Source organism: Phalangium opilio, unplaced genomic scaffold (genome assembly GCF_054372755.1).
Source record: "Phalangium opilio isolate 3A_F unplaced genomic scaffold, DU_Popi_V2 ptg000045l_1, whole genome shotgun sequence".
Lineage (NCBI taxonomy): Eukaryota > Metazoa > Arthropoda > Arachnida > Opiliones > Phalangiidae > Phalangium > Phalangium opilio.
The window spans coordinates 7,661,482-7,676,411 of NW_028324168.1; the positions used below are offsets into that span (position 1 = coordinate 7,661,482).

General features: G+C 36.7%; 1 protein-coding gene and 1 long non-coding RNA gene across 5 annotated transcripts in view; both read right to left on the bottom strand.

Moving 5' to 3' along the window:
- LOC149677234 (uncharacterized) overlaps nucleotides 1–14,930 on the bottom strand; it is a 241,874-nt gene that overhangs the window by 26,613 nt on the left and 200,331 nt on the right. The window lies entirely within an intron of this gene.
- Nucleotides 12,314–13,546, bottom strand: LOC149677235 (uncharacterized). Its single transcript, XR_016366604.1, has 2 exons — nucleotides 13,005–13,546; nucleotides 12,314–12,933 (listed from the first exon to the last, which is right to left on the bottom strand). It is a non-coding gene; the product is annotated as an uncharacterized LOC149677235 (long non-coding RNA).

The following is a 14,930-nucleotide window of genomic DNA, read 5'->3' on the forward strand; positions in this document are numbered from 1 at the left end:
TAGGGTCGAATTCTTTCCCAACCCTAAAAAAGAAACGCCATTTCATTTTTACCTATTAGAACAAACCCTATTCGGAGTATACTTTTAAGAGCGAGATCATCGTATCTATCCCTTACGTTAATGACGATTTACAACGTTTTAGCACAAAAATCCCAAAAAATGGTGGTATACTTGGGGAAAAAATGTATTCTCATTTAGGCCTAGCAAATGCGCGGAACATTAGGAAAAATGACATAGCCAAGCTTTATATCACGTGATTAAGGAGGTTGCCTAAGGCGTCCCCATTAAGCCTAAGGCCTACTAACTCCTCCCTGATACAGGAAGCGAAGACTTGCAAGCAGGAATGGAAATAATCCTGATTTCTTTTTCTCTCTCTCTCTCTCTCTCTCTACTTTGATCATTAAATCAGGATATCCGTTTCTGCTTTAGAAATGTGAGATGGATTAGATTTTTGCTACAAGAAGAGCCGTTCAACAAGGGGCTTTAATTTCACAGAGGGGTGGGAAATGAACAGCGAAAATCACTTTAAAAACTTTTTGAAGTATACGGTCACTTTTCATTTGAACCCCGCAAGACCACGGTTATAAAATACACGCGCCATTAGTCGCTACACTAACACTTGACCATGACTTACCGTATAAGTCTTTAAAACTGGTCAGGGATTTGAAATATTACGGTTTTTTCTTTTGTTTATTTAAAGAAATTTAAAAATTCATAGAATGGCAAAATCAGCTTGGGGAAGTTTATTTTTTTGTGGTTACTATGTTGTTTCTCAACTTATCATAATTTCAAGATTAAATCATTTTTAAATCAAATTTAATGGGGTTTCGAAACTAATCTACATACAAACCGACGTAATGTACAGATTTTCACCATTTTTTCTAATTTTATCTGTAGTGGCATGCAAATATGTGGTTCTATAGCCCAGGCAATACGAAATATTGATAGGGTTTCTTCAATGGTGCCAAGTACAATTCAGGATAACTTGACTTTTTCCCATAATTCCTCAATAATATTACGATTAAAATTAACACGGATATATGCAAATTAGTGGTTTTAACCGATATAATATATAGAAAATGAATGAAAGTTCAATTCATAAAAATAATGTTGTTTGTTTCCTCCTGATATAATTACAAAATAGGTATGGTTTTCCGTTAAGGTTGCATGTCCTAAGCAAATTTATATCATTCATGTTTCTAAGTTTTCCAGGGCTGTTTTCCATGCATGTTTACGTACAAACCCTTGAGTTAATTACGACATTCTATACTAGAGAACACAATACACAGTCTAGAATTCCTATTCAGATGACAAAAAGGAGTTAGTTGTAGGATGCCATTGTACAGCGAAACAACGTTAGATTCATATAGGAGTGGCAACGCGAAACAATGGGTCTGCGTGTACTAAACCTCGTCTATAATTTCATTATTTACGTTCATGGAGCATCTGGTTGCTCTTTTTTTTTACAATATGAAGATATACACGAAAATAACAATGGTTTTTTATTCTTCCCCCCCCCCTTAAGGGATCCGTACTTGGTCCTCGTTTTTTATAAAACAGTTATATATATATATATATTTATTCATTCTTATAATCTAGCTGAACCTAAATTATTATTATTATAATACAAATGAAGAATAAATTTAAATAGCAATTATTATTAAGTTATTTAGCATCAGTATTTGAATAATATTATTCCGAACCGATATATCGAAGATAGACTAAACAAAAGGGATCATTTTTTTTAATGTACTTTTGCATGAGCCGAGTTCTTAATTGTATTATCAGAAGGTATAAAAAATAACCAGTTTAATTTATATAGTAATGTATAACCTATAACCTTAATCCTAACATTATATAGGCCTATTTGTTTCAATATAAAACAGGCATTATAATTCGGAATTAAGAATTTTAAAAATAATTGTTAATTAAACTGCAATGAAAACCCCCCTCAAAACGAAAACATTTTTTATCGATTTCATATAGAATCATGCATGGAGTTATTATATTGGAGATGAAAATTATTAAATAATCTTTTATAAAATATTACTTCGAAATTAGCAATAAAGGCTCAGGATATATTTAAAAGTAATCAAAATGCTTTCCAATTAAGAAAAAAATAGATTCGAAGGGTTTGATAGCTGTGGGCTCTCTCTTAATACAAAATTTCAACCAATCAGAAACGGGTTTTCGTTAACTTAATCTAACCTAACCTAATCAAATAAACCAGTAAAATTTATCGTCAAAATAACTTACGGAAGACATGACCTACAATATCCAAAGTTTACTATTTTCTCTGATTCCATGCACAAAGTGTGGCTTTATTTACTTTCTAAAAATTACGCGCGTTATAGCATAGATAAAAATTACTTACAAAAACGCTAACCATCGTTGCGGTTGCATGTTCGTTTAGCTCCAGGTTCGCGATTCAAAACGCGACACAAAAAAATGTGATATTGAGAGGAGAGAGAGAGACAAAAGCAGCAGCGTCTGGCGCGCTGCGTTTCTCTACAACAAATGTGTGGGAGATAACGACTTCGAATATAAAATGTTATATAATCGTTTGAATTCATCACTAGCCTATTCGCAAATAAAATCGCGGCGGCTTTAGCGATACAGCGCGGCGGCTTTATTTCAATATTCATATTTATTTATTTATTTTTCCACGGAAACGTAATTTGCATAACGTAACAAGATCTGACGCAATTTAAAATTGTTAATTTATTACGAAATTCGCATTAAAATTAAAAGTAATATAGACCAATAATTAAAAAAATAATAAATGCTAATACGAAACCTACAGTTTAAATTTTGTTTCGATACAATTAAACTAGCGTTTAAAAAAAATTTACTTTAAAAATATCTACTAGACTTTTTTATTATTATTAAATTTGGAATTAGAAAAAATTAAAAAAAATCAAATATTAATTTAATCCTATTACAAACCCTTAATATTGTTCGAAACTCAATTTAATTTATTAGTATATTAAGGCTTCAAGGTTTAATTACGAAATTCAACAACGTTCCTTTACATATAGTTTAATATATCACCTTATTCTTAGAACAATAAAATAATTTCCGTAATAATAATCTTTGAACTAATCTAAAAATATTATATACCGCGTGCTTTGAGTATACAGATGAACGCGAGCCGCGCCCTGACGCAATTCTTATCCAATAGAATCATCAGGATGACTTTTCTTAAAGAAAGGGATGAGAGAAAGGGGGCGGGGCCTTTTTGGCTGAAAGACAAAGGTTTACTAGAGAATAATGGATTTTCTCTCGAGCTTGCGCGTTTCTTTTCTTGGCATTGGTGCGCTGGCGACCAGCCAATGAAATTAACAATAAACTGTATACGGAGCATCAGATCCAAAGGTTTGGCTATCCCTCTAGGAGTAGGCGATAAAACAAGGCTTTTTAAATAGGGAGAGAAGTCTCTGCACCGTTTTTTTTATATTGACATCACCCAAAAAAAAAAAAGTTAAATATAGCTATCTTTCTTCTAGTTGTTTTGTTTAAGACAAACATCCCCCACGAAGTTTCATTAATCATTGTCGAAGACTTAATTCCAATAGAGGTTCTAGTGGGTTTGTAATTTATTGTAAACCACTATGTGAGGTGACAGAAATAAAAATGTATTTATTTTAAAGAATTTGTTTGTGGCTATTGAATGTTTAAGAACTTTGTGTCACTGAGAAATTTATAAACTGTAAGTTTGCAATTGCCTTACTATATTAAACAGTACAGCTAAGATACCCGGCGTTGACCGGTTGTTTAGAGGGATTGGACACTAAATAGTCTCGCAGAAACTAACCAATCAAACAGATTCGTGACAAATAACTAACTTTACCCTCTAAATAGAAAAAGAAGTCGCGTATTTCAAACAAACAAACTAACTGATTAATAAATGCATTTATAAGTTACAGTAAAAAAGCAATTTTACGCTTGACTTGACCAACTGTCACCTCCGAGATAGACTTATAGGTTTTAAAGTTAAATAATGGATTTTTTCACGCGCTGTCTAACGAGTAAAAGATCTATGAAAGTTTAAAGAAAGGGTTAAAAATAAATAGTTAATTATAAAAGCCACGGAAAGAGTGATGGCGGGAAAAGTAAGTATATGGTTCCAAAAACAGGCGCAAAAAAATTAACCCCCCCCCCCTTTCCCCGTTCTCTTGTATCAGGGGGGAGGGGGAGGGGTACACCACACAGCGGCACGCGCGCAATTGTCCCGCGCGCGAGGAAAATGAGAATCAGTCGAAATGTCACAAACGTTAATTACAAAAAAACATCGTCTGCGAAGGAAGCTCATCTATTCTCGCGTGCTCTCTCACGTGGGAAGGGGGGGGGAAGAGAAATATGGGGAAAAACATAGTGCAGACGACTCGCGGCGGCCGGGCACCGCGCTCGCGCTATGGGTAAAAATAAAATTATAGCAAAAGGCGCGAGAGTAAGTAGGGAGGGAGAGAAAATAGTTAGCGAAGCGATGCCAATGCCATCTCTCTGGTGGTGACTCGAAACATCGCTCAACGGGGCATATACGTAAACAACTATTCGTCAATTTAGCGACGGAGCAAAACACAGAATGAAAAGAGAGGAACTATTGTCGGGCAGGACCAAATACCCTAGGTTATATCAGCGTCAGGGAGGGCGGCGCAGATGATAATATAAACAGCCCACCCAAATGAATAAACCATGTTCGGATTGGTATTGGACTTATTGAATTGGTCAAAGACTAATAAAATTATGGTCAAACTTGTCTTAACTTAAATAGAAAAAACTTCTGAGAAAATTTGTAAACTTGAACTTAAAAATAAAATATAATTACTTAATTATTATTTCAAGACTTAAGAGTGTACAGCACCTAAAATGAGTTATAATCACGGCACCTTCCTAAGCATCTTCGATCAATATCAATATTACACCCTTCTACCAATGCAAACAAAACCCGGAGAGTGCGCGCGTTTATAGGTATTAAGAGGGCACCCCCCCCCGCTAGAGCGGCGAAAGAAGCTCGGGGGTTCGAGTAAAGACCAGGTGTCAGGATAGAGTTTGACGCTAACTCAGGGGTGTTACATCCTCGCCCCAGCAAGCCAGGAAGGGATTGACGTACAATCAATTAGCCCCTTGTCAAGACAACGGCAAAATTCCTCTCTCCCATTCTCTTACTCGATCCCCACGTCACTCGTTATAACCCAATAAGGATCGAGAACTCAGTTTAACTAACTCACGCGTACGCGTTATTCAAACTAAATAACCAATAAAGCAAACCTATCACGAACAATTAAGCAATTTGGACAATGTTGCTATAATCATTTGGGAATATTTGACCGTTACAATTGACTGTGACACGCTGGGGTCTCCCCTTGGTTTTGTGCTGATGTAAAGTGAGATTGGAGTACGGTTTATGGTCTGTGGTCACCCAGGGTGTGGAAGCAATGAGCTGTGGCCAGCGAATGTGATGGATTACTTCTATTATATTGCCTGGGATCTATGGATGTTGATTGTTTCCTCAAAATGGAAGGTTGTTGCATAATGGCAGGTTGTGTTATTTTTATATTAGATTATGTATTGGTAAAAGCGGAGGAATGGTATTAATCCACGCTAAAGATATTTTTTTTATTTTTTAAAATCAAATTCACTAATGTTTAAATATTTATATCTTCCTTAATTATCGTCCGATTTCGACGTGAAATATACCATTATAAAGCCCGTAAAACAATTAATATTAATCAACATTTAAATTAAACAATTAAACCAATTTTAAATTTAGAAATAACTCCCATTCAATTAACATGGCGCCTGTAGAAATGTTTCACCTGCCGCACAATAATGTACTACACGAAAGTCAGCTTGCAGGGGCTTAAAGAAAAAAAAATATAGTGTATTTACAAAACCAAGCCTAGGTCAATATTAAAAACACCGTGAAACTTTCTTTACTTCAACAAATCATAAAAATTAATCATCTTCTCACCCGATATCCTATACACATAAAAATTTGCGTGAAACCTTAATTTTTCACAGCTCAAAAAACAGTATACACAATATAAAGATGCAAATATGTTAAACAAGTCAAAACAGGGGGAGGTTACACTTGGAGCAGAAAAAAAAACCGTTTCAAACCATCGATCATTGAATAAAGCTTATAAGAAAACAGAGGGGTAAGGCGGGGGAAAAAAAAGGCCCGGGCCTCGTTGCTCCGATTCCCTTGGTTCCTAGCTCGATCGAGTTAACTCGGAGCAGTCTAGCGACGGTAAAAGTTTTTCAACACTAACTTTATCAGGAGAAAAATAGCCTGATAGTTTGGTTGGTGGTGTGGTAATGCTTGCTGGCGTAGTTCAAAAAAAAATTCTCCCATTTTCAGAAATCAGGGTGTCCGGGAGTTTAGGAGACTTAAAGAGAGGATGAAATCAATTTAAATTTAATAAGCTTTCTTGGACCTAATTCACCTGCAGACTGATTTTGTTTTATTAAAAAAAATTGAAGCATTAATTAGGACGATTACGATATTAGTAGGCTTAAGAGAGCAATGAATAAAATTAGGCTTAGCAGCATCATGACAATTGATGTTAGGCTTAGTGTCAAATAGGAATAGGCTTAGCTACTCTTTTGTGTTAAGAATGGTGACAAACTAAATTACGCTTACAATTATATGAAATTTAAAATTAGGCTTGACTTTTTACGAATTAAGTGAAGTAATATTGGAAATATATTTTCTTTTTTCAGAAAATTACAAAAAGACAACATGTTTGAATTTGAATACCTAGGCCTATTTTTCCCCTCAGTATTTCAACCGCTCTTTAAAAACATTAGACAACGGGTGCTATAGGAAACATTCGCATCATTCTAGCGGAAGAGATGTATGACATTGAATCTTTAGGGTCCTCTCTCTCTCCCCTTTCACCCATCCCACCACAGTTTTTTCTTAAGAAAAAACCACATGGTGAAAAATTAGACGCGATGGCTAGCACCAAACATAAGCTTAACTACTCACCCTCGCTAAAACGAGGAGGGGGGGGCAAAAGAAGGGGGAGAAGAAGAAAGTTAAGATTACAGTGAATGAAAGACGGCAAGGAAAAAATGTGATTGAGCACTTGGCTTCCTTGGCCCTTCTATTTCTTTTTTTTTTTTGGGGAGATTCTTGGATCATGTAAGTACGTATAGCAGAAACATAATTAAAATCCATTTTTTGGCATTGATAAATTAGTCGCTAATTTCCTTAAATTAACAAGAGTTAAGATTAATTAATTAAATGAAGAGAAGCGCCGCGTGTTCTGGTCAGAAGTCCAGCGTTTGAAGTATGGACAGACTCTACTACTAGCTTTTTACCTAACAAAAAATAGGGTGTACCATGAAAAGCTCCGTGAAGTTAATGAATTAGGAAGCGAAACGACCTAGTTTTCTTCTCAGAAGCGATGAAGATAGACTGGGGAAATAAAATATTTTTGACCATGCCGAAGGTTCCCCCTAGATCTTCCAAAAATACCTTTCTTTCCTACCAAACATCTCGAATGTAGAGAAGTAGAAGAAAAAAATCATCACAGTTAGGCCTTGGTTCTATAGGCTTAGCGATCTAGTATCGCTACTAGTCTAAGCCTTAGCAGAATCTCGCTTCAAACTTGATTTCCATTCGTCTCCCCCCGTATAAATTTTTGCAAGCTTGGCGTAAAATGTCTTTTGCACTGGGGGGAAAGTTACTATACCGGTGTAAATAGCTCTGTTATGAAAGATATAAAGTTGCACGACCGCGTGCGCGCGCTGTTCAAATGCTAGAAACAGAAACAGTTTCACGATTTGCGGGGGCGAGGTGAAGAGAGGGGGGAAGAAGACCCGAAGACGCTCCCGCCATTTTGCTAATTTGGGATGTACTTTCATTCACAAGTAACTGTAGTAAAGCGAGCCTCATTTTTATCCTTCAAATGCTTGGCTTATTTTAAAACTTTAAATTTTGATTCAGTAACTTGTTGTAGGTCTATACCCTAGCTGTTACTGACTATTAAAAGGTAAAACGTAATTAAGGAAATCAACCAACGTTGTAAATACATAGTTGACGATTATTACACGTAAAAATTTACACACTTTTGAATCTACCAAATCTTAATTGCTAAAACAAAACCTAAGTTCCTGGGAATTGGGGCTAGGTTGGTTCAAACGTGAACAATGCCATAAAACTAACAACAGGAGACCAAAAACAAAAACCTACAGAATTACGCAGACATTACCAACAACGGAAATGCATTAAGCATAGGGAATAAATCAGGGGAAGCTATAGCTATTTTCTTTTCTCATTATAATACAAAAAGACACGACAGCACACGAGAAATTCTCGAGACAAGAATACAGGAATTCTAGCATTTTTTTGCCCGCATTTCTGCTATAGCTTGTCGCGTAAATATATGGAAACATTTTTTAAGGGATGGCTGGGACATTTGCAAACGAAACGATACCGGCCGAGCGAAACAACGGGGAGTCCCCTGTAGCGAACCGTTGTTTACATTATCCATCTAAAATATCTGTTCCTTACCCGAATACGGAAGCTTAAAAGACACAAGGAAATAAACGGTTCGGGCGTTGGGGGAGACAAAAGCCTAAAAGGAAGCCAAGTAAAGAGAGAAGCAGACCCGGCCGCTTATAGTCCATACATACGTAGCTAGCAGCACGTGCACTTTGGCGCGAAAAAAATGAGGAAGCTAAAGAATTCCGCGGCAGATTCGCCGTATTTACCCTACGAATGGTTTCATATACATAGTCATCTTTTTCCGTTTCCCCAAACAAAAAAAGAATAATATATATTACAACACGAGGATGTACATGCCACGAGCGATTTGGCGGGACGTTTTAGGCCTAACTTTGTACAAAAGTACATAATTCACTCGGAAAAGTGCCAATGAACACCACGCTCAATTGCAAGAAAAATTTGACGAGTAAAACGCATTTGCATTCGCGCGAGGAATAACGCGCTCAATTTTTAGCGCGCGCTTTCGGGTATGTCACGTGCATAGTTAGGTTATTAATGCGTTAACATTTTGTGGGGAAAATATCTCTCTATAAGGGTATTTTTTAAAGGGAGTATTTTTAGGCCTAAGACCTATCTTTCAAGATAGAAGGCAAAAAAAAATAAAAAAAAGAGAACCTCTAGGCTAGGGCTGTGCTGGCCTCTTTGAACCCTTACTTCCGACGCGTTTAAGACGGCCCTTATTAGCGTTGAGCGCCGCCAAAACTAGGCATAGAAATGCTTGTCTAACCCCTCCATCGGATCCGAGATGAGAAAAAGGGATCTAAGAGGAGGGAGAAATAAGGGGATCATCATAGAATAGTTTGTACCGTTTTTTAGCCCTTTATTTTTTTATATAAGATGGAGAAGGGGGAAGGGGATGTATTTTTTCCAAAGCTGATCGTCTCTATTGCGTATAACACCTAATTTCCGGAGAAGGAAAATGATTTTTTTTCTGAAGATGTTATAAATACCGTTTTGTGGAGGATGGAGAACATTAGAGAAGGGGATGAGTTCTATAAAACTGTAATGAAGTTCGGAAAAAAGAGTCTAGTTCACATTTGACACTAACTTCTTCGCTAACGCTAATCTTTGTTAACCTCAATGGTATGTTATCGATTGGGCGTGTTATCAAAACAGCATTGTCCAAAACGGCTTTTTCATAAACGCGTTTGCCATTATAGCCATTTCTCGTTTTAGCGCATTTTGATTACAGCGTTTATATCTTGAGCGTACGAAAGTACGCCTTTTCCAAAATATTGTTGTTTATCTTCATTAACTTCCCAAAATAATATGCCTTTTCCAAAAAATTATATTTTATATTTACTTCCGATATAACATTACTCCTTTTTGCATAATATTGTTCTTCGTCCTATATACTTAATATAATAGATATTTCCCTCCCTATCAATCACAGTTTGGGCGGAAACAGCCACCGCTGTTTTGGGAAATAGCGCTGTATTGAGAAACGCGGAAACAGCAACCGCGGTTTTGCTTCCACGCGGTTTTGCAAACCGCTGTTTTAGGAACCGCTTTATTCCAAAACGCTCTTTTGAAAACCGCTCAACTACCCGTGAACCAAATTCAATAAGTTCTAAGAAACAACTGTTTAACCTTATTAGAAATAATTATCCAAGATAGTCAAATGAAAGCTGAATGTTGACATACTCTAAAAGTATTTATATTAATTTGATTTATAGAGAATCCGGCTGATAAAAAGTGTCTATAGGTACGTTATATATTCCAATTTATAAACACTCCATGGTCAAAGAAGTTAATTGGCATACTTTAAAATGTGTAAACAAATTTAATGAAAAACATTGTAAAAATATTAATGACGTGAAGATGTTTTAATAAGTTAATGAAACTAAAATTATATTTCGCAATGGGAACAGCTAGACATGGAAAATTTGAAAGATGGAATTTTAATTATTACAATCAAGCTAAAGATAAACGAATGGATCGTTGGTCCACAATTCCAAAGACCAAAAACCTATTTTTAAATCACACCCTCTCTATCTTACTCCGGTATAAGAATGGATTTACAAATCTGGCAAGCGCAAGCCAAAGTTACGTTGTCAATTATACTCGGGAGTTTCGGCGCTAAGCCCAACCTATATCTCGAAACTTAATGATGCGCCGACGGGCCTTAAGGGAATAATAAAGGCGCGTAGAGTTATGATGCATCATCGTTTCGTCCTCCAAATCAACGACAACTCAAGATGACAGCGACAACGATGGAATTAAAGGCCGAGTGAAAAGTACAAGCTAACTCACTACCTCCTCGGAGGAGGAGATTTATTTTTATTCGATTCGTTTCGTTTAAAGGGAGGATGAAAAGGTACCATTTTCGACTGTCCAAAAGTCATCCTTTCATAATTTGGGGGAGGAGCCTATTTTTGGGAATTTACTGGCGCACTCTAGTTGTACCTCGATTTAAAAATGTTATAAAAACGTCAATATTTGACCTAATAACCCACCGATGGCGCTAAAAACGCATTTTAAGGCGGTAATAATTTTCAAAGGGTAACTATTAGACGTTCTTACGGTATTCTGAATCCGTTTTTGATCTCAAATAGTCTCTTTTTTAAATGAACTAAATCTTTGTTTCACTCTCCGTTTGGTTTCACTAAAAGAAAAGGTATTTTTGCGACAGAAGACCCAGGCGTCACCCCATAGGGAGTCAGCACTTATAGACTAAAAAAAATTCGGCCTACGTCATAGTTTAAGAGTACGCTAGCGCCATCTCTTAAAGCAGTGCTACAAATTTGCCGAAATTTGAATTTCTTTTGAGCCGCCATCTTTGTGGAGCGGCGTGATCATATTGGAGGTCGCTACTAGGACTGTTCACGAGCCGAGCTCAGCGAGCTTTTTAAAAGCTCGGCTCGGCTCGAGTCAAAAAAACGGCGGCTCGGCTCGACTCGAGCCGAGCTGGGTCTTGGCTCGGCTCTAGCTCGGCTCGGCTCGAAAATGATCGAGCCGAGCCGAGCTGGCTCGATTAACATATACATGATTAAAAAAAATTGCTACTACTAACGTCAAACTTGAGAATGACTATAAATGCCATCCCATGTTTAGGAATGTCGTGGTTCAGTAAAACCCGCTCTTTAAAATATGCTCAAGGTTAGAGACGAGAGATTTTTCCCACGCTTTATTTCATGTAAAGATACAACGGAACGCTATTGGTGGAGAGAATAAAGACTAAAAGGAAAGCACTATATCAGTGACTAAGCTCGCGAGCCGGCTCGCGAGTCGGCTCGGCTCGATGCCTATCGGCTCGGCTCGGCTCGACCATAAAAAAGCTCGCTCGTTAATTAATCGAGCCGCAAAAGTGGCGGCTCGGCTCGGCTCGAACTCGGCTCGCTCGTCACGAGCCCGAGCTGGCTCGAGCTCGTGAACAGTCCTAGTCGCTACTTTGAATGCAAAGTCGGGCTAGTTAAGCTATTATGAGAGTTTAAATGAAGAAGTTAAGAAAAGATACAGAGAAAAGATAAATTTTATTAAGAAAATTGGCCCTTCTTAAGAAAAAAGATTTTACTTATTTGAATGGTCAAAATAGTGCAGAAAAATCGTTCGCGCTGAGAAATGTAAAACGAAGGTCACTCGATCAAAGAAAGCCAAAAGCACTTAAATGTTAATTTAAAATTAATTTTTGGGCCAAGTCAATTTTTAATTTTTTGTTTACTACTTCAAGTCAATTTTTAATGTTTTGTTTACTACTTCAAGTCAATTTTTAATTTTTTGTTTACTACTTCAAGTCAATTTTTAATTTTTTGTTTACTACTTCAAGTCAATTTTTAATTTTTGGGCCAAGTCAAGTCAATTTTTTGTTTACTATTTATTGTTGATTAAATACAAAAAAGTCCGACCCCTCGGCAGAAAGACACCCAAGTGAGTGAAAATGACCAAATCAAGTTATTTAAAAGGGTCAGGTAGGAAGAAATGTTTTTCAGAGATGACAGATTTTCAAAACTCTCTTTTATAATGAAAAATATTTTAAAGGTCTGTGCTATAATTCGGTTCAATCTGTGGGCTTCGATATTTAAATGAAAAGTCTGAGGCGACATTCAATTGTGCTATTTTTGAGTGCAGTTCAGAATGCAAAGTAATTGTTATCATTTAATATAAAAACCTTAGAAAATCGTATAAATTCAATTATGTGAGAACTAAAGATAAAAAACTTTTGAGCGAGCGGAGCGAGGTCCGCGATTTTTTTATCTGACCAAACGTGATAGCACTAATTCTAAAACGTCATGCAGCTGGGATTATAACTAATTACTTTGAAATCTTGAAAATATAGGACTTTATTGGACGATTTGAAAAATTATAGGACATTTTATATGGGACAATCAGTCTGTAAGCATGCTGTAAGCACAATTTCAAAAGGGCCCCAAGAATTAAGTCTGGATTCGTTTCATCATATAGCTGGGAAGGTGCGCCTAAATTAAAAATTTAAATGATTTACCCACATAATATTAATTAAGATTCAAATTAGACAAAGTTTTCAAACCAGAGAGGAAATGTTTAGCACAAACTCTTGAATGTTTCGATATTGAATCGGGTCCAAGGCTTAGCTTTTTCAGCCACAGATGACGCCGTTTCAAGGATAATTCTTTGATATTTTCACCTTGGTTAGTTATCACACATGGTATGCTGAAGAAACTTAGTTTCTCTTTCGTGCTAATACTTGTAAAACTTTTTAAACAACACGTCCTAACCATTTTAACGCGAGTAACTCGGATTTCTCCCCAGTTAACAAATAGCTTCGCTCCGCAATCATGGCGGACCTCGTAAAGGATAAAAATGAAAAATAAAATCTACTAGATGGCACTTTCATTCGCCCCGCGATATTTAATTTTCAAAAATTATGACGTCACGACCGAGCTTGTGCTGACTCCCTATAGGTTCTCTGAAATCTTATGGCTGCAGAGAAGTCGCTAACGGCAACGCTAGCTACGGTTTGAGTTAAACTTAATGGAGATCCCTCTATACGGCATAACCATTTCTTTTTAAAACCTTACAAGTAGAATATATCACGAGTTAAACCCACGAAGATGGCATAATCCGAGTCATAATTCGACATTGTTACCTAATATAAGTTAAAAATAACAGCCCCGTTTTGGACCCAACACGACAAAAAATAAAACGAGGTTGAAAATATAATAAAAGCTCATAGTATACTGTTTTTTCAAACAAACACAAGGAAAGAAAATAGGTTTTTTTATCATCCCTTTCACAGCAATAATAAAAATGAAGCTTTAACTCTGGTCATAAAAGTTTGTTACCGTTCTTAGTTCATGGATACGTTTGTGTTTTACGAGGCCTTGTTTTCAAAAATATCCTCGCCCAAAGAATAATAAAGTTAACACGTAACTCAGCCCACACTTTTATCATAAGACTGTACTTCTAATATGTAAAAGCCTGCTTTTCATCACCGACCAATCAAAAATAAAAATATCGAGCATCGAAGCCACGTGATGTCAGTCCTCGAGCGAAATTCAAAATTAGTACCAAGGCTTAACGACTATTTTAAATTAATGTATTCACAAAACGCGTGACAAAACTGTTAAGGCGCAAAATTTCATAATAGAAAACAAGGCTTAAGGGATGTTGTCTGTCCGCGTGGATATAAATATGAAGAAATATCATTTACTGGGGTCTTGAGGGGGCAATGATCTTTTGGTTCTAGTATTATCTAATCCCCTTGTGGTGTAAAATAATAAGGAATACGTCCCAAAGTATAGAATACAAGGCAGACATCTGATGTCCACGCGCTTTTTACTAAAACCACAGGCCTTGGAAGAACTTGAACGTTCAAGGAGGAAAGGAAGGAGAAAGAGAGAGAGATAGAAAAAAGCTAGAAATGTGACACCCACGCCTTATAAACTGGAAAAGACGCTAAAATATTTCCCCAAAGCAAAAATCAAGTGGGATGGGTGACTTGACTAGACGACCACAAAGCTCTATCCATCTCTAGTCCCCCTCATCCGATATAACCAAAACTTCAAAGGAACAATGACACTTTTCCAAGCACATAGTTTGACCCTAAGAATACAACCCCCTTAATTATGGTAAACTTATCAGAAACATCCTAAAAGGCCCCATATTATTTAACTGTTTAAATTTAATTAAACAATAAAATAGATAAAATTTTTCACTGTCCCTTTGAGATTTTCTGAAGATAGAGAACTGATGTGGGGGAAGACTGTAAGAAGCTTGATTTCTCCACCTCAAAGATGGGATCATGAGGAGACTAGAGAAAGGGGGTGACGAGATCGAATAAGTCCTATATGGGGGTCAGGGGCGCCAACCGGAAACGCCGCAACTCTCTTGGCGGCATCTTTTCGCGCCCGAAATTTTTTCTCTCCATCCACGATCGGATGGTACATAAGCGAGATGGAAAACAGGCAAATTTATCGAACTGTATGTATGAAAT